Here is a 26,757-nt window from a genome sequence, read left to right as displayed (position 1 = left end):
GGTTTGATGCATTGTTGAAACCTTACCATCCATTTAATACCCAGGCAGGGTTAATAAGCCAAACTGATTATTTTGCCTAGTACTTCACTAGTTTTGCTCATTTCAGCTGACTTTCTGAAGAGACCTCTCACATGATTTTCTTTCCTGGATTTGACAGTTAGTTCTGAATTTATTGCCAGACTTCTTTTGTTCAGCATCGATGGATAGAAAGTGACCCACTTATGATTAATGCAAAGGATATCAAGAAAATGATCTTTAATTGAAGCTAATCAATTTGAACATCAGCCATCAGACTTGGTCATAAAAAGTCAATGAGCTGTACAATGCAATTAAAAAACTCAAGGTCACTTCATGCGTATTTACATGGCAATTCAGCTGCTGATGGTACAGCAGTCTATGCGTAATTCTAGCAGCATAGTCTGTGCCACTTTAACTTAATCTTCTATCATTGCTATAAAATCGTCGGCCCAAAGAATTAGTACATGTGACACTATGACTTCCTTCTTAACAGGTGTGTTTCACAGAAGATAACAGGGAAAGCTGTCATTATTAATAAGTGGGTGCTACAAAGGCAGCTCAACATGGCACATCGCTCCTGTTACAAGGAATCGTCATCAGTACAATTCTGATCCCATGCACTGAGAGAATTCCTGTTTGGAATTCTAATAATGTGTGGCAGCTGTCATGAACTGTCACACAAATGTAGGGATAGATTCCGTAGTGCTTCATTGAGCCTTCTACCATGGCACGGATATTAATCGGAACAATGTAGCCATGCGCGAAGATACAGCTCCAATCAAATAATCACATCATTGTCTTATATATTTCAAAAATTTCCAGAACTGCTGTGAAAATATTCATTAAAAAAAAAAAAAAAACACACTTCTTTTCTTGTTTCCTGACCTGTTACAAAACCCATGAATGGGACCTGCTAAACAGCCAACTTAATGGATCTCAGACAATATCAGACATATTCTAAATACTGAAAAATCACTTGGGCACTGAAGAAATAGTTTTCTCACAATGTTTTCTGAAATCTTGAGATCTTTTAATAGTTTTCAAGCAGGAAGCTTTGTATTTTTTTCCTTTCAGAAATTAAAATGTAAAAAGTGTACAGATGGACTGATGCAAACATTATCATTTGCAAAAATTTCATAAGTATTATGCTTGGCCAAAGGTGCAGCGAAAAGACATCCATCTCGTCAGTAGGTAAATTGTATTATTGCTATGAGTGTGCAGCTCTCATACCTCGACAATTGAGTTCAGGATAAAACACTGACTGTCTGATCTTTGATGAAGACCACCTGCCTTACAGCCAGGGATAGGCTGCAGCACAGTATCATACCACTCCCTTAATTTAGCAGCCCTGATGGCTCGCTCTATATGAAGACTTCTGGTGTTGATGCTAAATCCTGCAACTTCCCATTGAATCCCTTCCATTTGTGGAACTAAAAATCAGTACTACAATATCATCTCCCCAGAATGATGAGAGGGTTAAGCAAGGTCAGCAGGGAAAGGAGGAATATCAGTGTTGTTACAGAAAACGTGAAAGAGAAAGTTATAATGATAATCAAAACCACAGTCATAAACCATAAAAAATGAAAGTCATTTATTTCCTATTTTTTATAAATACGTACATAAAAGTACAACTATAAGCTATAAAAACACTGTAAATGAGCTGTACTTGCTGGCAGTTAGTGCAGAGGATTAACGCCCTGAGCTGGTAATGAGTTGCTGTTTCTAACCAAGCGTACAGGGTCAGGGTTTGATTTCTCCCCCCTCCACCTCACTGCTGCATTTCTCTAAGTCACTTGACCAAACAGTGTTTTGGTTTGCTCCTGGAAATGGACATTTGTCTCTGGTGGGCTTATCTTCTAACTAAATAAGTATTGACCATCTGGTAAAATTTAAGAAGTGAATACTTTAATGATATACAAGAGTTGGTATTCAGAAACATTGTGAAATGATGGGTACTCTCTTTACATTGCATGTCATGGTGTAGGATTGTGATTCATAGACTGGGACTGCAGTCCTTAATGGTGGTGAACAAAGCCCCCTTATAGGGTTATACCTTATGAGCTGTACATAGGTGGGCATAATAGTTCATATTCTGTCATCTCAGCAGAATAACAGCTGCTGCAGCATATGCTGCTTCAGGAGAATGCACAGCTGCATGGCAGAGGAAATCTGCTTAGTAAGGTATGTGAAACATGTTTTCCCTTCAGTGTTCCACTGCCAAGCTTGACTTTCTTTCATAAGGGTTTCTGTGGCATGGTCACAGGCTAGGGACATTACTGTAATATGGTAATGCTGAGCTGTGGCACTATGTGGCCTCCCGGTGGCAGGACCTATGCTAAATCATTGCGTGGGGGTGGGACAAGTATAGCTATAGTAGCAGGTTTCCTAACACAATTGGTAACTGCTATATCGATAAGGCTTTTAAACCATGCAACCAGGGTAAATGTAATTTTTCTTTTACTTTAGTGCTAATATGCTCTTCAGCTCTGTATGCTGAGCACCACAGAAGAAGGGAAGAGGTCACTATGCTGACAGAGCGGACCATCTGTTTCTTAGCAACTGTGGTCCTGCAATTATCTTATTAATACCTGCCCTTTCACAGGTGGTGCCATCTTTGTGAGTTACAAAAGTAGAGGAGGGTTGATTAACATGTGTGAGGTATGCATGATATACAGTGTGGGTCAAGATGCCAACAAGGTATTGCCCCATTATATGTAATCCCCTATAAACTGCACATGCAGTGGTATGCAGACATATATCATACCAGCCATACTATATAGCACACTATACTTTATGAAATGTGCCCAGTGTAACTTGTGTAATTTCCTTTGTTCATTTTTTTTATTTGCTTATTTTTTTGTTAAAACAGCTAGCATGCAAGCCCTGAAGAAAATGTACCTAACAATATGGAGATCATCATCTAACAGTTAAACATATTAAAACTTACAGAAGTTTCAGACCACCAGTTCAGCTGCATGTGTGAGTATCTGAGTGTGATTCTGATTGAGTCTGCATATACTCCTATGTGGTTTTGTGTGTGTGTGTGTGTGTGTGTGTGTGTGTGTGTGTGTGTGTGTGTGTGTGTCTCAGAAAATGAAGGTACTGCTGGTAAGCAGAGCTGGATGCTTACAATCTGAAGAATAGTGTTAGTCACCCTAATTTGAGTTGGTTATCTTGATACAACTGCCATATATTAGCAAGCAAGCTTAATTTGCAGCTACTGTATATTATTTAAACCACAGGACAATACCCTGAAGGACTGAAATTTTGGAATGTTTCATGCAATTAACTGATACAAATACAGGACATATACATATTACATACAAATCAGAGAACATAACTAGTTCCTAGATTTGGAGAGATTCAGAGATTCATTCAATTGCCAAGATGTATAACTTATTTCTAGAAGTCACTCCCTGTTTTCAGAGACAAAATGTAATAACTTGGAATATAGCATGCAAACGAGAACTAGACATGCAACCTTATAAGCCTTCTGTGCTTGAATGCACTCTCAAAGATTATAGTTTGTTTTTCATGCTAATGACAACAGCAGTTTTCAAGCATAAACAGGTATCACTGTACTTCTTTCTTTTATGGAACTGGGTGTTTTCAGTATTGGAGTACTTATTCTTTTCTCTTTTGCTGCCTTTCATAATTATTAAGCTATGATCTCTTTACTGCATCATTCTGAAATCTGTCTCCACTACTTTTGAGGCTTGCATCACTCTGGGAGACTATTCCGAAGGAATGGAAAGCTTGTCTTTTCAACTGGTCAAATTACGAAGTTGCTTATATTTATAAGAAAGTAAGGATAGTTATTTGGTAAACTGCTGACAGAGAAATGGAATGGTCATACCGCCATGCTAGCTGCTCAGTTTTAAGATAATGATCTCTGTCTGAGGCAGGCAATTACAGAATGAGCCAACATTTCAAAAAATACAAGGGCATACTAGCTGGTGACTGAAACCATACCTCTCAGCTGGCCTTGGTTTTGCAGAACATCTCTGATTTTGCCTCATTTTTTTTGTCCTGAATCTGGTAAATCAGCAAAGAATACAATCATGTAATAATGCCTTATAGTACATTTTCATATTTTGTATTGGTAAGAAAATACACGTTGATGCAAAACTTGTTACTTTATGAACTTATTGCAATGCTTAAAAGTGTCCCTGATTTTGAGTCTTTGCTCCTTTTTATGTTTTAGATTTGCTCAAGATTCTTTAATAAAGCTGCAATATATACGTATCTTTTTTATGTCTACTCTGATGTTGTAAATTACTTAACTAACCTTTTAATTATCCATGACATTGCATTACCTCTGAACAATATGCAGCGAGATATGTAATGTTTAAACACCTTTTGTGTTCCATGTCCCATTTAACAATTGAAAGCATTACTTAACATCGATGAACTAGCCATTCTTAACAACCAGGAGCCAACCTTACTTACTATCCAGGAGATAGCCTTACTTAACATCTAGGAGCTAGCATTACTTAATGTTGCATTACCTCTGAACAATATGCAGTGAGATATATAATGTTTAAACACCTTTTGTGTTCCATGTCCCATTGCACAATTGAAAGCATTACTTAACATCGATGAGCTAGCCCTACTTAACATCCAGGAGCCAGCCTTAATTACTATCCAGGAGATAGCCTTGCTTAACATCTAGGAGCTAGTATTACTTACTATCCAGGAGCTAGCCTTACTTAACATCCAGGAGCTAGCATTACTTAACATCCAGGGGCTAGCCTTACTTACTATCCAGGAGCTAGCCTTACTTAACATCCAGGAGCTAGCATTACTAAACATCCGGGGGCTAGCCTTACTTACTATCCAGGAGCTAGTCTTACTTAACATCCAGGAGGTAGCATTACTTAACATCCAGGAGCTAGCATTACTTAACATCCAGGAGCTAGCATTAATTAACATCCAAGAGCTAGCCTTACTTAAGATCCAGGAGCTAGCATTACCTACTATCCAGGAACTAGCATTAATTAACATCCAAGAGCTAGCCTTACTTAACATCCAGGAGCTAGCATTACTTAACATCCAGGAGCTAGCCTTACTTAACATCCAGGAGCTAGCATTACTTAACATCCAGGAGCTAGCCTTACTTAACATCCAGGAGCTAGCATTACTTAACATCCAGGAGCTAGCATTACTTACTGTCCAGGAGCTAGCCTTACTTAACATCCAGGAGCTAGAGTTACTTACTATCCAGGATCTAGTCTTAATTAACATCCAGGAGCTAGCCTTACTTAACATCCAGGAGCTAGAGTTACTTACTATCCAGGATCTAGTCTTAATTAACATCCAGGAGCTAGCCTTAATTAAAATCCAGGAGCTAGCCTTACTTACTATCCAGGAGCTAGCCTTATGTACTATCCATGAGATAGCCTTACTTAACATCCAGGAGCTAGCATTACTTAACATCCAGGAGCTAGCCTTACTTAACATCCAGCAGCTAGGAGCTAGCATTACTTAATATCCAGGAGCTAGCCTTACTTATTATCGAGGAGTTAGCCTTACTTAACATCCACGAGTTAGAATTACTTAACATCCAGGAGCTGGCCTTACTTAACATTCAAGAGCTAGCCTTACTTAACACCCAGGAGCTAAAATTACTTAACATCCAAGAGCTAGCCTTGCTTAACATCCAGGAGCTAGCCTTACTTAACCTCCAGGAGCTAGCATTACTTAACATCCAGGAGCTTGAGTTACTTAACATCCAGGAGCTAGCCTTAGTTACTATCCAGGAGTTAGCCTTACTTAACATCCAGGAGCTAGCCTTGCTTAACATCTAAGAGCTAGAGTTACATAACATCCAGGAGCTAGCCTTACTTAAAAGCCAGGAGCTAGCCTTACTTAACATCCAGGAGCAAGCCTTACTTACTATCCAGGAGCTAGCCTTATTTAACATCCAGGAGCTAGCATTACTTAACATCCAAGAGCTAGACGTACTTAACATCCAGGAGCTAGCATTACTTACTATGCAGGGGCTAGCCTTACTTACTATCCAGGAGCTAGCCTTACTTAACATTTATGATATAGCCTTACTTAACATCCAGGAGCTAGCCTTACTTAACATCCAGGAACTAGCATTACTTAACATCCAGGTGCTAGAGTTACTTATTTTCCAGGATCTAGTCTTAATTAACATCCAGGAGCTAGCCTTAATTAAAATCCAGGAGCTAGCCTTAGTTACTATCCAGGAGCTAGCCTTATGTACTATCCAGGAGCTAGCCTTACTTAACATCCAGGAGCTAGCCTTACTTTACATCCAGAAGCTAGCATTACTTAACATCCAGGAGCTAGCATTACTTAACATCCAGGTGCTAGCCTTACTTACTATCCAGGAGCTAGCCTTATTTAACATCCAGGAGCTAGCATTACTTAACATCCAAGAGCTAGACTTACTTAACATCCAGGAGCTAGCATTACTTACTATGCAGGGGCTAGCCTTACTTACTATCCAGGAGCTAGCCTTACGTAACATTTATGATATAGCCTTACTTAATATCCAGGAGCTAGCCTTAACATCCAGGAACTAGCATTACTTAACATCCAGGTGCTAGAGTTACTTATTTTCCAGGATCTAGTCTTAATTAACATCCAGGAGCTAGCCTTAATTAAAATCCAGGATCTAGCCTTAGTTACTATCCAGGAGCTAGCCTTATGTACTATCCAGGAGCTAGCTTTACTTAACATCCAGGAGCTAGCCTTACTTTACATCCAGAAGCTAGCATTACTTAACATCCAGGAGCTAGTATTACTTAACATCCAGGAGCTAGCCTTACTTAACATCCAGCAGCTAGGAGCTAGCATTACTTAATATCCAGGAGCTAGCCTTACTTACTATCCAGGAGCTAGCCTTACTTAACATCCAGGAGCTAAAATTACTTAACATCCAACAGCTAGCCTTGCTTAACATCCAGGAGCTAGCCTTACTTAACATGCAGGAGCTAGCATTACTTAACATCCAGGAGCTTGAGTTGTTTAACATCCAGGAGCTAGCCTTAATTACTATCCAGGAGTTAGCCTTACTTAACATCCATGAGCTAGCCTTACTTAACATCTAAGAGCTAGAGTTACATAACATCCAGGAGCTAGCCTTACTTAAAATCCAGGAGCTAGCCTTATTTAACATCCAGGAGCTAGCCTTAATTAACATCCAGGAGCTCGCCTTACTTACTATCCAGGAACTAGCCCTACTTAACATCCAGGAGCTAGCCTTCTTTAAAATCCAGGAGCTAGCCTTATTTAAAATCCAGGAGCGAGCATTACTTAACATCCAAGAGCTAGTCTTACTTAACATCCAGGAGCAAGCATTACTTACTATGCAGGGGCTAGCCTTACTTACTATCCAGGAGCTAGCCTTACTTAACATTTATGATATAGCCTTTCTTAACATCCAGGAGCTAGCCTTACTTAACATCCAGGAGATAGGTTTACTTACTCTCCAGGAGCTAGCCTTACTTAACATCCAGGAGCAAGCATTGCGTAACATCCAGGAGCTAACCTTACTTACTATCTAGGAGCTAGCCTTAATTAACATCCAGGAGCTAGCATTACTTACTATCCAGGAGATAGCCTTACTTACTATTTAGGAGCTGGCCTTACTTAACATCCAGGAGCTAGCCTTACTTACTATCCAGAAGATAGCCTTACTTACTATCCAGAAGATAGCCTTACTTACTATCTAGTAGCTAGCCTTAATTAACATCCAGGAGCTAGCCTTACTTAGTATTCAGAGGCTAGTCGTACTTAACATCCAGGAGCTTGCATTACTTAACATCCAGGGGCTAGCCCTACTTAACATCCAGGAGCTAGCCTTACATAACATCCAGAAGCTAGCCTTACTTAACATCCAGCAGCTAGCCTTACTTAATATCCAGGAGCTAGAGCTACTTAACATCCAAAAGCTCACCTTACTTAACATCCAGGAGCTAGCATTACTTAACATCCACGAGCTAGAGTTACTTACTATCCTGGATCTAGTCTTAATAAACATCCAGGAGCTAGCCTTAATTAAAATCCAGGAGCTAGCCTTACTTACTATCCAAGAGCTAGCCTTATGTACTATCCAGGAGCTAGCCTTACTTAACATCGAGGAGCTAGCCTTATTTTACATTCAGGAGCTAACATTACTTAACATCCAGGAGCTTGAGTTACTTAACATCCAGGAGCTAGCCTTACCTACTATCCAGGAGTTAGCCTTACTTAACATCCAGGAGCTAGCCTTACTTAACATGCAGGAGCTAGCCTTACTTAACATCCAGGAGCTAGCCTTCTTTAAAATCCAGGAGCTAGCCTTACTTAACATCCAGGAGATAGCTTTGCTTACTCTCCAGGAGCTAGCTTTACTTAACATCCAAGAGCGAGCATTACTTAATACCCAAGAGCTAGTCTTACTTTACATCCAGGAGCTAGCATTACTTAACATATAGGAGCTAGTGTTACTTAAAATCCAGGAGCTAGCCTTACTTACTATCCAGGAGCTAGCCTTAATTAACATACAGGAGCTAGCATTACTTAATATCCAGGAGCTAGCCTTAATTAACATCCAGGAGTTAGCATTACTTAAAATCCAGGAGCTAGCCTTACTTAACATCCAGGAGCAAGCATTACTTAACATCCATGAGCTAGCCCTACTTAACATCTAGGAACTAGCCTTACATAACATCCAGGAGCTAGCCTTACTTAATATCCAGGAGCAAGCATTACTTAACATCCAGGAGCTAGCCTTACTTAACATCCAGGAGCTAGCCTTACTTACTATCCAGGAGCTAGAGTTGCTTAACATCCAAGAGCTCCCCTTGCTTAACATCCAGGAGCTAGCCTTACTTAACATCCAGGAACTAGCATTACTTAACAACCAGCAGTTAACCTTACTTACTATCCAGAAGCTAGCCTTACTTAACATCCAGGAGCTAGCATTACTTAACATCCAGGAGCAAGCCTTATGTACTATCCAGGAGCTAGCCTTAATTAACATCCAGGAGCTAGCCTTACTTAACAACTAGGAACTAGCATTACTTAACATCCAGGAGCTAGCCTTACTTACTATCCATGAGCTAGCTTTAATTAACATCCAGGAGTTAGGCTTACATAACATCCAGGAGATAGCCTTAATTAACATCCAGGAGCTAGCATTACTTAACATCCAGGAGCTAGCCTTACTTAACATCCAGGAGCTAGGCTTACATAAGATCCAGGAGCTAGCCTTACTTAATATCCAGGAGCTAGCATTACTTAACATCCAGGAGCTAGCCTTACTTAACATCCAGGAGCTAGGCTTACATAACATCCAGGAGCTAGCCTTACTTAATATCCAGGAGCTAGCCTTACTTAACATCTTCTGGATGTTAATTAAGGCTAGCTAGCATTACTTAACATCCAGGAGCTAGCCTTACTTAACATCCAGGAGCTAGCCGTACTTACTATCCAGGGGCTAGCCTTACTTAACATTTAGGAGATAGCCTTACTTAACATCCAGGAGATAGCCTTACTTACTATCCAGGAGCTAGCATTATTTAACATCCAGGAGCTAGCATTACTTAACATCTAGGAGATAGCCATACTTAGTATCCAAGAGCTAGCCTTAATTAACATACAGGAGCTAGCATTACTTAACATCCAGGAACTAGCCTTACTTAACATCCAGGAGCTAGCATTACTTAACATCCAGGAGCTAGCCCTACTTAACATCCAGGAGCTAGCCTTACATAACATCCAGGAGCTAGCTTTACTTAATATCCAGGAGCTAGCATTACTTAATACCCAGGGTCTAGCCATACTTAACATCCAGGAGTTAGCCTTACTTACTGTCCAGGAGCTTGCCTTACTTAACATCCAGGAGCAAGCATTAATTAACATCCAAGAGCTAGCCTTACTTAACATCCAGGAGCTAGCCTTACTTAACATCCAGGAACTAGCCTTACATAACATCCAGGAGCTAGCCTTACTTAATATCCAGGAGCTAGCATTACTTAACATCCAGGAGCTAGCCTTACTTAACATCCAGGAGCTAGCCTTACTTACTATCCAGGAGCTAGAGTTACGTAACATCCAAGAGTTCCCCTTGCTTAAGATCCAGGAGCTAGCCTTACTTAACATCCAGGAACTAGCATTACTTAACAACCAGCAGTTAGCCTTACTTACTATCCAGAAGCTAGCCTTACTTAACATCCAGGAGCAAGCATTACTTAACATCCAGTTGCAAGCCTTATGTACTTTCCAGGAGCTAGCCTTAATTAACATCCAGGAGCTAGCCTTACGTAACATCCAGGAACTAGTATTACTTAACATCCAGGAGCTAGCCTTACTTACTATCCAGGAGCTAGCTTTAATTAACATCCAGGAGCTAGGCTTACATAACATCCAGGAGCTAGCCTTAATTAACATCCAGGAGCTAGCATTACTTAACATCCAGGAGCTAGCCCTACTTAACATCCAGGAGCTAGGCTTACATAAGATCCATGAGCTAGCCTTACTTAATATCCAGGAGCTAGCATTACTTAACATCCAGGAGCTAGCCTTACTTAACATCCAGGAGCTAGCCTTACTTAACATTTAGGAGATTGCCTTACTTAACATCCAGGAGCTAGCCTTACTTATTATCCAGGAGCTAGCTTTAATTAACATCCAGGAGCTAGCATTACTTAACATCTAGGAGCTAGCCCTACTTAACATCCAGGAGCTAGCCTTACTTAACATCCAGGAGCAAGCCTTACTTACTATCCAGGAGCTAGAGTTACTTAACATCCAAGAGCTCGCCTTACTTAACATCCAGGAGCTAGCCTTACTTAACATCCAGGAGCTAGCCTTACTTAACATCCAGGAGCTAGCCTTACTTTACATCCATGAGCTAGAGTTACTTACTATCCAGGAGCTAGCATTACTTAACATCCAGGAGCTAACCTTACTTACTATCCAGGAGCTAGCATTACTTAACATCCAGGAGCTAACCTCACTTACTATCCAGGAGCTAGCATTACTTAACATCCAGGAGCTAGCTCCACTTTACATTCAGGAGCTAGAGTTACTTACTATCCAGGAGCTAGCATTACTTAACATCTAGGAGCTAACCTTACTTACTATCCAGGAGCTAGCATTACTTAACATCCTGGAGCTAACCTTACTTACTATCCAGGAGCTAGCATTACTTAACATCCAGGAGCTAGCTCTACTTAACGTACAGGAGCTACCCTTACTTAACATCCTGGAGTTAGCCTTACTTACTATCCAGGAGCTTGCCTTACTTAACATCCAGGAGCTAGCATTAATTAACATCCAAGTGTTAGCCTTACTTAACATCCAGGAGCTAGAATTACTTAACATCCAGGAGCTAGCATTACTTAACATCCAGGAGCTAACCTCACTTACTATCTAGGAGCTAGCATTACTTAACATCCAGGAGCTAGCTCTACTTTACATCCAGGAGCTAGAGTTACTTACTATCCAGGAGCTAGCATTACTTAACATCTAGGAGCTAACCTTACTTACTATCCAGGAGCTAGCATTACTTAACGTCCTGGAGCTAACCTTACTTACTATCCAGGAGCTAGCATTAATTAACATCCAGGAGCTAGCCCTACTTAACATACAGGAGCTACCCATACTTAACATCCAGGAGTTAGCCTTACTTACTATCCAGGAGCTTGCCTTACTTAACATCCAGGAGCTAGCATTAATTAACATCCAAGTGCTAACCTTACTTAACATCCAGGAGCTAGCCTTACTTAACATCCAGGAGCTAGCAATACTTAACATCCTGGAGCTAGTGTTACTTAAAATCCCAGAGCTAGCATTAATTAACATCCAAGGACTAGCCTTACTTAACATCCAAGAGCTAGCATTACTTACTATCCAGGAGCTAGCCTTACTTAACATCTAGGAGCTAGCCTTACTTAACATCCAGGAGCTAGCATTACTTAACATCCAGCAGCTAGTGTTACTTAACATCCTGGAGCTAGCCTTACTTAACATCCAGTAGCTAGCCTTACTTTACATCCAGGAGCTAGAGTTACTTACTATCCAGGAGCTAGCCTTACTTAACATCCAGTAGCTAGAGGTTTTTACTATCCAGGTACTAGCATTACTTAACATCAAGGAGCTAGAGTTACATAACATCCAGGAACTAGCATTACTTAACATCTAGGAGCTAGCCTTACTTAGTATCCAGGAGCTAGCCTTACTTAACTTCCAGGAGCTAGCCTTACTAAACATACAGGACCTAGTTTTACTTAACATCCAGGAGCTAGAGTTACTTACTATACAGGAGCTAGCATTACTTAACATCGAGGAGCTAGAGTTACTTAACATCCAGAAGCTAGCCTTAATTAACATCTAGGAACTAGGCTTACTTAACATCCAGGAACTAGCATTACTTAACATCCAGGAGCTAGCCTTACTTAGTATCCAAGAGCTAGCCTTACTTAACTTCCAGGAGCTAGCCTTACTAAACATACAGGAGCTAGTTTTACTTGACATACAAGAGCTAGAGTTACTTATTATACAGGAGCTAGCCTTACTTAACATCCAGAAGCTAGCCTTACTAAACATACAGGAGCTAGTGTTACTTGACATCCAAGAGCTAGAGTTACTTACTATCCAGGAACTAGCCTTACTTAACATCCAGGAGCTGGCCTTACCTACTATCCAGGAGTTAGCCTTACTTAACATCCAGGAGCTAGCATTACTTAACATCCAGGAGCTAGAGTTACTTAACATCCAGGAGCTAGCCTTACTTAACATCCAGGAGCTAGCCTTACATACCATCCAGGAGCTAGCATTACTTAACATCCAGAAGCTAGCCTTACTTAACTTCTAGGAGCTAGCCTTAATTAACATCTAGAGGCTAACCTTACATGACCTCTTAATATGACAAATTAAACTTTAACGTCCATGAGTTAGCCTTACTTAACTTCCAGGAGTTAGTCTGCATGTCACACCCTGTCAGACACACCACTTTACTCGTCCCAGTCACGGTGATAAAATGGCATCCTGCAGTGCTATGAGGTGATATACATATGTAAGAGCAGATGTACAGTCATGCTGTCTGCAGTCACTGCTGTCGAAGTATTCTTTATTTCTATTATTATGACTCACTAAAGATGCTGTGATATGATCCTCTGAACCTATGAGACATGGCTTAAATCAGGGAAGAGCACTCTGGCTATGCAGGGCTGCAGCGCCTTCCACATACTTAGTCCAGCTACTATGCAGGAGGGGAAAAAAGGTGTCTTGATGCTTATCAGGAAGTGTCTTACATCTAGTTTTGATAAGCAGCAAGATACAGCAGAACTTCTTCATGTCCAACTCACCATCAGTAAAGCCCCTTACCACATTATCAAGTACAACCTTGATGAGTGGATGGGAAGCCACAAATTTGTCCCAGGGTTCCACCTTTGTCCCTCATTGACAAGGGTGACAGGTACTGACTGACATTTCTTTTCTGGGGATAAACTATTGGATAGGCTTGTAACAGCCCCAGGGCTATTAGCCTAGTAACCTCCTATGAAGTGTCTTATATGATTTGTTCTTGTTACGAGAGTGAATGGTCCAGCTTTCCATTCAAAGTAAGCTTTTTCTATAATTATTTCTGCTTAGTGCTGTGAGATATTTAACACCTTGCTCTTTATATTGTGTAGAAGATTTATAGACACTGAAGTTATACTAATTGAGTTGAAAGGCAGAAAAATCATGCACTCAGTATTAAAACCGATTTTTGTTTTTATCAGTTATGTATTTAAATTTATTGCTACTAACACATTTATATTAAGAGGTCATGTCTTATTTAACTTATTAATAAACATTGAAGGCAATAACTGTAGATAATGTAATCAAAAATCTAGCCACTAGAGACATTTCACACACGATATTCTGCAAATAGAGCCACATGTGCATATGCAGACTGGCATATGGGTAACTAAACAGGAAGACAGGCTGGTCAGTCACTTTCTATTACATTTATTTATATTATGCAAGGCCCACAACTCTAGATACGGTTTTGTGAATTCACTCATTCAGTACTTTACTGGCACATTTATGAGCCATTTTTGTGGACCATGATTTTTCGTTGCAAACATTGTAATTACTGTAAATGATGTGCATATATTCTAAGTCTGTGTGATTATCTAGTTTTGCACAACTGCTGCTTGCTTAACCCTCTGTCATAATAAAGCATGGGATATGTAAATTGAGATGTAGGTTAAAGGTCAGAGAGACCCCCTAGTCTACCCATGTCTCTTCCACAGAATTCCATGAAAATTGTGGCTATTGGACAACTTAATTCCATGTGTGCTTTCCACAGTTGTTCTGTCAGGCACTTGTATTCACATTTTGAGCACACAGATTCATCCAGATGATTACTGCATATGCTCCCCATTATATTTAAGAAAATAAAGAAAAATGTTTTCCTCATATTTTCTGTCATCCATTCTTTGTCTTCCAATTGCATTCACTTATTCTTAAATTTGTTTGATACACACAAAAAATGAAATATGTTATCCTTTTGTACTCAGTTAATTCACCTGACATCATCAGGCATTTCTGATATGCCCATCTCTTTGTGTTCTTTTATTCACAGGGAATTCATATTATGCTAAGTTTTTTATTTCACTTCTAAAACAGATAGGTTTGTTGCTTTATCTTCATAATATCTATGACTTAACACAGATAGAGTCTCCAAAACTGTATATGCCATTCAGGGTGGGGACTCAGCAAATGAATAGCGTTAGACTAGGTGAAAAAGAGGATAGAGGCTTTCTCTGCCCTAGAGGATATCCATCTTTGTATCATCCAACTCAAGTTATTGCTTTCTCTGCCACCCAAACTGCAAATACTCATATTACTAGGTACAGACATATGGATAAACGTATACAGTGCCACTGCCTTATTAATGACTTGTAAACCTTTCAGGATCTCTCATTTGACTTCACCTGATTCCTTTCCTTTTTTTCTGGTTTCATTATTTCCTTAAAAGCAACGCCTACTTCCTTACATGTTTCCTAGATTTGTCCTGGTCTCCTTTAATAACACATCACACCAAATGACATTTGATGACCTTCATTAAACTTCCATAACATAACTTTGTTGTCCAAATTCATTAATTACAACTAACCATAATATAGTCGATTCTAAACACAGCATAACATCCTTGTAATGTTAATCAGGGCAGCGTACCTACTCACCCAGCCCCGTAAGTAGCATCCACACCTCTGCTTGCTTACTTTACTTATGAAGCACCATCCTTGTAATGTTAGTCAGGGCATTGTACCTACTCACGCCCAACAAGCAGGGTCTATACCTCTGCTCGCTTACTTTAATTATGAAGCAGCATCCCATCTCACTTCATACACCATTCATTGAATTACCTTCCACCAAATAAGCAGCATCCTTACCTCAGCTTGCTTATCTGTTCAGCAAGCTTTCTCCAACTAATCATTTTCCTTTACCCAAATCCTTGAAATGAACATCCAGACACCAGAGGGGGAACAGAAGAGGGAAAGCCTGTCCTTCATCACTGCAAACCAGCCTAAGCAGGCTGTTCCCCCCTCCCTTCTACCCAAAATTGTGCAATCAACTACCTCCCATAAAGGAAAGGGTTAAGCCAAACATCATTTGGTGTACTCATCATCTGTAAAGCACCTTAGAATCCGGTCATAAACCCACCTTGACATACCATCACTGAAACACGCCCTAATGAAACTAAATAAAGTAGGATTACCCGTGACCCCACTGTACCACCAGAACATCCACTCCAAGAGAATACATACCCTTTTAGACCACTTCCTTCAAAGCACTAATCATGGCTCAACCTGAATGGAATGACAACCTATAGCCACAAAAAAAGCCACAGACTATAACCCCTTAAACTCAAATCGACACCCAGTCAAAGAATACTGGTATCAAGTTTCGAATAGCCCACTAAACTACCCAGCTCTAGACGTGCCAGAAAACCTGCACCCCTTGACCTAGTTCCTGAAAACCCGCCTATGCCCAGCAATGAAGTACTCTACATGCCCAACCATAAACACCCCCAATTCACTCATTACCAAATGACAATCCGGACTAGAACCCCAATCCACCCCACTCAGAATCTCAACCCTCCACTGACTTCTTCCTAGCAACCATCCTAGCTAGAACATTCAAACTACTAACCATCCTTAACCACTGCTTGTACCTGGCCTTTCCCCTCAAAGGCTCTCTTCCCTTATGTTACCTATACCTCTAGTAAGGAATTAAGACCTGACCTACAGCAGCCATATCCTGCAACCAAGCTTCCTTTAAACCTTCCAACTCCCCTGTAACAATGCACTCAATTTCTAAAACTACCCCAACAAAGCCACCTACACACCATGGTTCCTGAAACCCTACTTACAAAATTCCCCCAAACCACACGTGAAATGATCCTTGTGCTACAATGTAAAACCTTAATCTGGTATGTGACATTTCCAATACCTACTCAAGGGACAGATTTGTCACCCCAAAGATACTACCCATTAGGAACAAACTCTGGCATCCTGTCAAACACATCACTGGCCCTTCCCCCAAATACAGTTTAACAACTGGATGAGTAACTATAATCACCCCAAGGTTCCAGGCTCCTGAAAGCAAGGGTTGAACTCCACTGGCTTGCAAGAGCCATAAGGCTTTAGCCTAATAAGTTCCTGTGCTGCTGTGAATGCTGTGACTCTAATCCTCCTATGGGATCCCCACACTCTTCATAAACCGTCCCCAACAGTTTTACCCTGCCCCACCACCTACCTCTTCCTTACTTGCCAACGCAATGTTCAGCTCCCATGCTACTTGAACACAGAGCTCTAACATGCCTTAATAAGGTGATTACTCAGACCCTCATTGTGCCCCATTAAAGTGGCAAGAACCTCCTTCCTATCAAAAAGCATCACCTTTCATATCCACTTTGCAGTCAACTGCATGATGCCTTCTGCACTTCAGCAATCTGTAAAGAAAAGAAAAACAACAAATTCTATGTGCACACATACCAAGAATTACTTAACATGGAGGCACTGACAAGAACCCTTGTCACCCCATCAAGCATTTGCCAAAACTCTGTACCAAAGTATGGGAACAGCCCCCCCTTTTCTTTTTTTAAATATTATGAATCATATCCCTTTGGACAAGAGTAATAGATGCTACATGCAGAAATAAGAGCTGATCTTGCCTAGCTTGTAATCACCCCAGAGCCAGCAGTCTAATAACTTCCTATGATCCTAAGATTGCTGTGACTCCACCCCACCTACCTGAACCCCATCCACAGTGACGTGCCTTAATGAGCACTAAATAAATACATTACCTGTAACCTCATCAAGCCCACTGCAGGAACCCAAACTCTTATCTATGGCCAAATGGCTGTTGCTCCCTTTACTATTGAATGCAAATGCTCAAAAGCAGGGACAACTTTCCAACATTGATCTAACATACTGAAACGGGTAGTAAAACAGATTGTACAACCAATTAACCTTGAAATCAAAATCTCAAATGCCTGTCCTTCTCTGGCTAGCAGTGTAAATCCTCTAGCAAAACTCAGCTTTGAAATCCACTTACTTCGGCCAGTAACTGTTGCCCACTTGAGCTCCCCATGTGTAACCTCCTCGCCCGCCACTGCTTCCATCATCTGCGAACTCACTGTGTAGCGCCACAACTGGTACTCATGACACCACCATCTACAAAGAAAAGGACAAAAGTAAATCCTCTAATATGTAAAGAGAAGGTTCCACCTTATACCCACCTATTCCAGATTATAGCAGTAGTGTTCCAAAACCCCCATCTGCAAGAAAGAAAAAAAGGACATATAAATCATATAAAATGCATAACGCACATTCAAAGCCTATCCTGCCAACCTCGGAGGGAATGTACCACCACCAAACACACTTATGACAAAGCAGCCATAACTGAAGCTAAGCGTTTAATAGCCCTATCAAATACCTAATATAAATTGTACTACCAATCGAGTATGTTACAACTAAACCCCACACATGAAGGGACATATCAATATCCACAAACCAGGGTAACCTTGTGATTCCATACCACATCCATTAGCACACTGTATAGGACAAGCTAACCTATATTGTAAAACCATCTGCCTAACTCTCAACCTTCCATTTCCAAATGAGGAACACTAGCCACCATAATGTAGAACCAAGAGACAAAACGCAGAAAACCTAATAATAGCTTACTAGCAGTTTAACTAGGAAGATAACTTCACCCAGACCTGATCTAATTTTCTTGCAATGTCACCCCAAGGGACACATGAGTCACCCAACTAATAATGCCTATCCAGACTTCTGCAGGTTATTCAGCCCATACCACATCAGGTAATCACAGGAAAGTTAAGACAAGAAGGCAGAGAGCCGATGAGTCCCGAATGGTTTTAAAATTACAAACTACATAAATGTTTCCTGATATGCTGTAATTCGGAGTTAGTTGTCTGGGTAAAATATGACCAACACATGCTGTCAAGCGTGTTCATAAATTATTCAGTTGGTTTCTTCTGCTCCTAAGTAAGCTCATACAGCCCTATTTACTTAAGCCAAATTACACCAAAATTAAACTACTACAAATGCCAGACCTCTAAAGTATATTTAAGCACTTTCAGTTTACTTGTCAAGGAACCTGGTCAAAACTATCAATAAAGGGGGGACACAGGCTCGTAAATAGGGACACTTTAAATGTTGCTCCTACAACCAAGAAAATTGATAGAAGTTATCTTTCTCATTAGTATAATTTTCTGACGTATATGAAGTCTAAAACTCAAATGTCAGTCATTATTTTCTGACTTCAACCCTCAGTTATTAGACCGGATTTGTCAACCAGTAATGTATTAGAAACGGGCCTGAAACATGAGAGGAGGAATGAACATTCTGCAAAATCTGTACAGCTAATATGTAGACTATAATGGCGAAAACAGTTCAAGCACCACCACTCATGCGTGGAAAGCAACCCTGCCTCAAAGCCCACAAAACTTGCTAAGGGAAACCACCACAGACCCCTGGCCATAACCCTCAACAAAATCCGGGACCACTCTAGCAATAATCATAGTTCATATGTTCATAGGTAGATACTAGGCATTTATAAGCCTAGCCAGAGTGTATTTGGCTTCCGCCTCCCTATTAGATTAGCCTACTGTGCCTCTGTAAAATAGGTCACAGAAGGTACCCTTTTAAGATTAGTTTACTGTGCCTCTGTCTAGCAGGGACACAAAAGAGATCCCAGGGGTGAATTTGTGATTTCCCATCCACGCGTCCAGATTTCGCTTGAAGAGGGTCAGCGAGAGGCTATGTCTAACATGAATTGGGATTCTATTCCAGAGTGAGGGGAGCCTCTGGGAAATGAATCTGTCCCTCCAGCATGTCCTATTTATTTTTCTGCTGAGGTTTAGGTCCCTGGAGCTTGTAGCTCTAAGGGACTTGGATTTTTTGAGGTGGAGCATGTCCATTAATTCTGGGTTTGACATGGCTTTGTACGTCAGGCATAGATCGCCTCTGAGTAGGCGGTAAGCAACTGAGTAGAGCTGGAGTTTCTTTAGTCGAGCTGCATAAGACATCTGTTTGTAGCCCATGATCCTCTTGGTGAGGTACTTTTGGGGTCTCTCCAGTTGCTGCAGGTGTCGGGTAAGGTACATCTCAAAAGGGGCATTGTATTCAATTATGGGCCTGATGAGTGATGAATAGAGGGGCACAATGACCTCTCTTGATCTAGATGCGAACCCTTTCGTGATAAGATGGGCTATATAGAAGGTGTTTCTAACCACTTTGGCAACATGATTATCAAAGGAGAGATTACTATCTACGTTGGTCCCCAAATCTCTAATTACTTCTTCCGTACTTAATGGATTACCACCTATGTGGTAATTTGTAGGCACCTTGTTTTTCCCAAAGGGGATGACTATGCACTTTTTAGCATTTAGCTTGAGGCCGTGGCTCTGGCACTAAGCATCCATCTCTGTGAGACCCTTTTGGAGGATGCTTGTGTCAGTTGGAGATTCGATTATGGCCCCCAGTTTGCAGTCATCTGCAAACTTTGTTAGCCATAATCCCCCCCGTGTTAGCCTGAACCTCAGAGAAGTGTATACCAAACAAGAGAGGTCCCAGAACTGAGCCCTGTGGGATGCCACTTGTAACCGGTTTGGATTCGGGCATGGCTCCTGCGATTCTAACCATGTGGGTTCTATCTCTGAGCCAGTTTACAACCCATCTTGTGATATAGGGGTTGATATTTAAGCTGGTAAGCTTATTTATGATGCCCGAGTGGGGTATTGTGTCGAAGGCTTTTGCGATCCAGGTAGGCTGTGTGGACTACTTTGCCCTCATCAATGGCTTTAGTAACTGTTTCAAAGAAATCAACTAGGTTTAAGAGGCACAATATACTCTTAACAAAGCCGAATTGGGTAGGGTCCAGTGTCTGGAGCCTCCCAATGTCTTTGTTTATGAGTTCCATGATAATACGCTCCATAGCTTTACAGACCAGACTAGTCAGGCTTATGGGGCGATAGTTCCCGAGGTCCGTTGTGGCACCACCTTTGTGGAGTGGGACTACTGTATCTGTACGCCATTCTTTGGGTACATATCCTGTAGTAAGGCTAAGTTTGAACAGTGACTTAATGTGAGGGTTCAGTTCTTCTTGGAGCTCGTGTAAGACACAGCCTGGGACACCGTCCGGTCCCATGGATGCTGTGTTTTTTGCTTTGGAGAGGGCAGCTTTCACCTGTGCATCTGTGATCAGTTGGGATAGGCATTTGCTCCTTTGGGGGGGGGGAGAAGTTTGCACTGAATCTGTCTGCCAGGATGTTGGCTATGTCTGTAGATTCAGTATATTTTGTACAGTTATGCAACAATTCAGAGTATATCTGGGAGTTTCTACCCATGTTCCTGACATAACTAAAGAAGGTATTGTGATTATCTTTAGTGTCTAGGGCAATTTTTCTTTCGAAACTGGCCTTTGATGATTTTATGAGGGATTGAAGTTTCTTGTTAATACTGATCAGAGATGCCTTCCCTTTTTGGGATTTTGCTCTGTCATGTAGTAGCTTCCTCCTTCTGTTGTATAGCTTATTTATGGCCAGGGTCCACCAGACCGGTCTCCTGTTTTTGGAGGAGTGAGTCTTGGTTTTATTTGGGATAGCATGATCCATGCATTCCTGCAGGTGCTCATAGAATGCATTTGTAAAGGATTCTGCGTATTGGGCTGTATTATCCTCTGGCCTGGGGGCTTTGAAGGATTCCACCTCAGTCTTGAGAAGTGCAAAGTTGGCTTTTGAGAAATTCTTTACAGTGATTTCCTTGGCTGGGGGTGGGGACAGGATATGGATGTCCCGGGAAATTTGTTTATGTTCTGATCTTACCAATGAGGGGTTTACCTCTGGTGTGGAACATAGAGTCCCCATGTTGGTGATGACCAGGTCCAATATGTTGTTCCCTCTTGTGGGAGTGGTGACCAGTTGTTCCATCGCATTAGAGTTTATAAATTCAAGGAACCATTGGGTGAGGGTGTTTGGGCTTGAGTAGTTTTCCCAGTCAATGTTTGGGTAGTTGAAGTCACCCAATGACATAGTGTTTGGAGAGACCTTCATATTCTCCAGTGTTTTCAGGAATGCCAAGTGGGGTTCCTGTAATAGGGAGGGTGTTCTGTAGCAGGCTACAAACTGAAAGGCAGTTTTGCCCATTGTTAGTTGCACATGGATGGTTTCCGATGCTTCGTGCAGTGCCACTAACCTGGAGGTATAGGTATCTTTGATGAATATAGATACTCCCCCTCCTTTTGTGCTTCGGTCCGAGTTTTTGGGCCGAAATGCATGGTATGAGTTATAACCTGGTAGTGCTGGGGTGCTCTCAGGAGCCTTGAACCAGGTTTCTGTTACTGCACAGACATCGATTTTCTCCATACTGAGGAGAGCCTCGAGTGCGTGCATCTTGAGGTTTAGACTTCTGGCATTGAGTAGCATTACCTTTAGTTTTTTTATCCTTGGGTTGTCTATGGAGGTGGGTTTGTCCTTTGAGCCTTGCCTGAAAAAGGCACTATGGGGGTGGCAAGAGCCTTGGCCAGTATATGAAAGCCTAAGGGTGATAGGTGCAAGCCATCCCTAGTGAAGCAACGTGGCTTGTCGAGCATGTCATCCCAGGCTGACAGACACTGGATCCCCTTTGAATGACACCAATACTTTAGCCAATTGTTGAAACTGATAATTTTATCTTCATACTGTGGCATCATTCTTGGTGAGGGAAAGATGCTACTCAAGGTCAGGGTCATACCAGCCTGGGCTACATGGTCAGAGAGCTCCTCTATGTCTCTTTTCATGTAGTCCATGGAGGTACATCTCAGGTCATTCACACCAGCATGGACAATGACGGAGTCATACTTGTACTTGCTTTGGAGTGACCTGAGTGCTTGCATTATGTGGCAGATCCTGGCACCCGACAGGCAGTTTACAGTGACCTTCTCCTTGTTCAGTCTGGTGAGCGGGACGTCAGTGTGCTGGACAATAGAGTCCCCTATAACAAGTGTATTTGGTGTGTTGTTTGGCCTTAAGGGCTGTGACTGTGAGTTACACTGATTTTGTGAGATATGTGATTCATGGGTATTGTTGAGGGGTGGCTGTTGCTTGGATATCTGCTTCAGAGGTCTTTGCTGTTTAGGCAGATTTTTATTTAGAGCCTCCGAGTATGTTTTTGTGTGTTTATGTGTAATACTTAAAATCACAAAAGTGGCTCCTTTTCTTCTCTTAGCGTTTTCTGCCCTTGGTAGGTGCTTCAGCAACAACTAGCAAGCCTGAAAAGACGCCAAAACCACGAGGCAGCCAGGTTTTAAGAGAGACAGATCAAGGAGTTTAGAATTGACCCAAAATGGCCAATAAAACTACAGCTTCTAGGTAGTAACCACTCCTCCAGGGACAGGCAGGCTGTTCAGTGTTAACCACTCCCACTGGTGAACACAGAGACTTCCCTTTAGCCCAAGCAAGCACTGGTCTTCTAGAAACTTCCAAAAAGTTCAGAACAGCAAATCTGTAACTGAACTTTCTTAACTTTCAGAAAGTGGGAAAAAAGCAAGATTTTTTTTTTCTTTTTGTTGTAGTTTAAAGGTAGCAGAGATACACAATCAAGTCACCCCGCTGACGAGCGAGGCCTGGTTCCCAACCCACTGAAAAATGGGCTTCACAGGGAGATGCCACGTGATCCCCCACCACCACCAGCAACTACCCTGCCATGCAAGAGGCCAGATAGCAAAGATCAAGCTTCAACCAACTAGGATGACAGCCACAACCCAATTAATGGAACTATTTGCCTGTAACATGCTACGGCAACAAGCATAAGCTAGGAGAAGTTACTTGGCAGCTTAAATGCAAGACCAATCCTCCCTCCTTACCTAAAAATGACAGTGATGGCTACTCTTGGGTAAGGAATACCTGTTAAATGAATACAAAGTGCCAATAAAAACACTCACAGTGATAAGTATAATAGTAATACTAAGATGTAGTCATGGCAACCTACTCTATTTCCAAAAACTCTGTGTTTTATTTAACCTCAGTGCTGACATCTCAACAACTGACCAATTTAACTAAAAGTCCACATTTTACCAACTAGAAACCACACTGAGCTCACAACTACCATTGAATGAGCTCATGGGTGAAAGGATTACTATTTATTTGAGAGGCACTGACCCTTCTTGCTTCCTCCTTACCTATACTGCATGATATCCATTTCTGGAGTGCCACTACCAAATCACCCACTCCACTCCAAAGTATTCAGCCTCCCCTTTTAATCCTAACCCACTGGAAACAGAAGAAATAAATTACAATTATCCCACTCTTCGATGCACATAGTTATTAAATCAATGCCTACCTGAGCCCTTACTACCAACTGGTCATCATGGACGTAAGCCTGCACTGTAGCAAGTTCACGTTAAAATGTGATTGCTTACCCAGCTACACTTGTCTAAACCTCTTAAGCCCCTCCCCATCCTTATCTCATTTTCTGCCAACCATCCAGCCTCCACTTAACCCTTTCACCTCCCCAACCCACTTAACTTCCACTAATATCAATCTAACCCTTCATGAAGATGTCTCGGGACAACTTGGTTTGTTGCCCAACTTCATTAGTTAGTTGGCATTTGTCACTTTCTACCTTAATAAAGAAACAGAACACCAAAGGACCTTTGACGACCTTTATTGGTTGAACATAAAGAAACAAATGCATCATGACTTTATAAAAGAAAAAAAAACAAACCTCGAGCAGCAAACCGTGCAAAGTTAGGAAAAACAAATCAAATATAAAACTAGGCACAGTTCCACAGCTGAAGTTAACTCCACACAAGCTCTGGTACTTAAAACAAATCAACCAAATTTAATAAGAGTAAGCGCTTTCACAATCAAAGGATTGTTTCATCAGACTAAGAAAAAATACATTACATCTCATTTAAAAATATTTGTTATTAATTAATCAACCAATCAGTATACAGCACATCACTAATTACTGAAATAGTCGCACACCATATCAGCATATCTTTATTTTCTTAAAGGTCTCCTTTTTAATTCTGGTTTTAATGGCACCATGTCATTTAAACCAGATCCACCATGTGCCCTCAGTCTAAATGATACAGAACGCAGTGAGACTAGGTGGATACTGAGACTAAAGGGACTATTTCAGAAATCCTGAATCCTGAAACAATCCTTTGATTGTGAAAGGGCTTACTCTTATTAAATTTGGTGGATTTGTTTTAAGTACTGGAGCTTGTGTGGAGTTTACTTCAGCTGTGGAACTGTGCCTAGTTTTATATTTGATGACTTTATAAAACATAACTTCATTTCTTTGCACATCATCAAAATCAAATGACCATCCATAAGGACAGCGTAACATCACTCTCCCTTGAATAAGAAGCTTCCTCCACCCACTCATTTATCCTCACACTTCAAACAGCGTTCAACCACTCACCTTCATCCCCAAACCTCGTTTCCATCCAAACCACCAGGTGCAAGCAGCATCCAAACAATCACTTTCACCACTTCAGGCTTCCTTCCTCCCAAAAATATACACCAAAGGGGGAACAGAAGAGGAACAAGCCTGTCCCTCTTCTCCGCCCATGTGCTTTTACCCAGTAAAACCACCATGACATCCAATAACAACAGGAGGGCTGGGAGGCCACCAAAATCACGCCAAAATGTGCCTCTAAAAGACAATTCCCAAACTCAGAAAACCCTAAGACCCTCCTCTTCCATAACTCCCTTCATCCTTCCACTAATTAACTCTTCCATGTCCTAACCGCATTGTAAAGCTTGCCTTTACTGTCTAACTTTCTAACCGCAACCTTCCCATACCTGCTCATCTACACCCGCCCCTCCCCATAAAGATGTCCTGTGACAAATCTGTCTGTTCCAAACATTATTTGTCATGTTCCATTTTAATAAAGAAACAGAACACCAAAAGACCTTTGATGACCTTTATTGCTTGAACATAAGGAAACAAATGCATCATGACTTTAGTAAACATAACTACCTTTCTTAGCACATCATCAAAATCAAATGACCATCTATAAGGACAGCATAATACCACTCACCCTTGCTGAATAAGCAATGTCCTCCACCTGCTCACTTATCCTCACACTTCAGGCAGTGTTCAGCCTCTCACCTTCATACCAAAACCTCATTTCCATCCAAACCACCAGGTGCAAGCAGCGTCCAAACACTCACTTCCACCACTCCAGGCTTCCTTCCTCCAAAAATATACACTAGAGGGGGAACAGAAGAGAGATAAACATGTCCCTCTTCTCTGCCCACCAGCCTAACTCAGGCTATTCCCTCTCCTAACTCCAATCTTTAACCAACCCCTCCAAAAACAATCCCAGATTCAAATTAAATAAGTTGAGACCAAAATCACAAAGATGGACCCCATCCTCCCTGAAACACATAGGGTCACTGTCAGCAAACTCGTTATGCTGTATAGTGCATACTACCACGGACCTCAACTTCTTTGCCAGCCTAAAGTTTACAAATGTCTGCACTCTCTCAACTGCGGAAAACTTCCTGACATTCCTCCAAGTCAAACGAGGAAGAATCTCCGACCACACTAAGCACAAACCTGGGTATAACTTCGTTAAAGCTAAGAAATCTTCCCTTATCTGATAATCCAACTTACACTTTGGTGTCAAACCCAGATTGTTACTTGCCAGGTGCACCAGCAAGATTCGAGAAAGCCCCACTTAAGTATGTATCACTGTAAATCTGATTCACTCACCCCTCTCTCATCTATTGGTCCCTCGGTGAGGTCAGCTACAGGTCTGAAAACTACCACTCCTGTATTATCCAGCCTCTGACCCTCCCTACCTGGAGCTACCTGTGGTCACATCCCTAAGTGGGTGTACCCCTCCAATATAGAACTGTTGAAGTATGTCCTGCTTAACCTGAAAAAGTGTTAACTAATTACCTGTACTGAATCTGTTGCTCAGATGGTGGCCAATTCCCCTATATACCAGTAAACCGATTCCCTGTTCTCTACTCCATATCCTATCTAATCACCGTGTCTCCTTTCTCCCCACTTTTTCTGCCTACAGTGCCCTCCTCCTTCTCTCACAACTTAACAGTTGCCATATCTTACCTGATTACACAGATTGTTTCTCAGTTCTCCCTGAGAAGCTTCTCTGTGGGTGTAACACCTAAATGGTGCCCTGTCCCTCGGCTCTACACTGATCGCTACTGCACTTTCCTTTCTGCTGCTGTCCTCC

At 41.4% G+C, this 26,757-nt stretch overlaps 1 protein-coding gene across 14 annotated transcripts in view; it reads left to right on the top strand.

The window, feature by feature from the left end:
* The window catches only part of NRXN1 (neurexin 1), a 4,168,553-nt gene that overhangs the window by 2,965,970 nt on the left and 1,175,826 nt on the right, over window positions 1–26,757 (top strand). The gene's annotated exons all lie outside the window — the stretch shown is intronic.

This window comes from Protopterus annectens, chromosome 1.part2, assembly GCF_019279795.1.
Source record: "Protopterus annectens isolate FY-2018-M chromosome 1.part2, PAN1.0, whole genome shotgun sequence".
NCBI lineage: Eukaryota > Metazoa > Chordata > Ceratodontiformes > Protopteridae > Protopterus > Protopterus annectens.
This window is presented reverse-complemented; position numbering and strand designations above follow the sequence as displayed.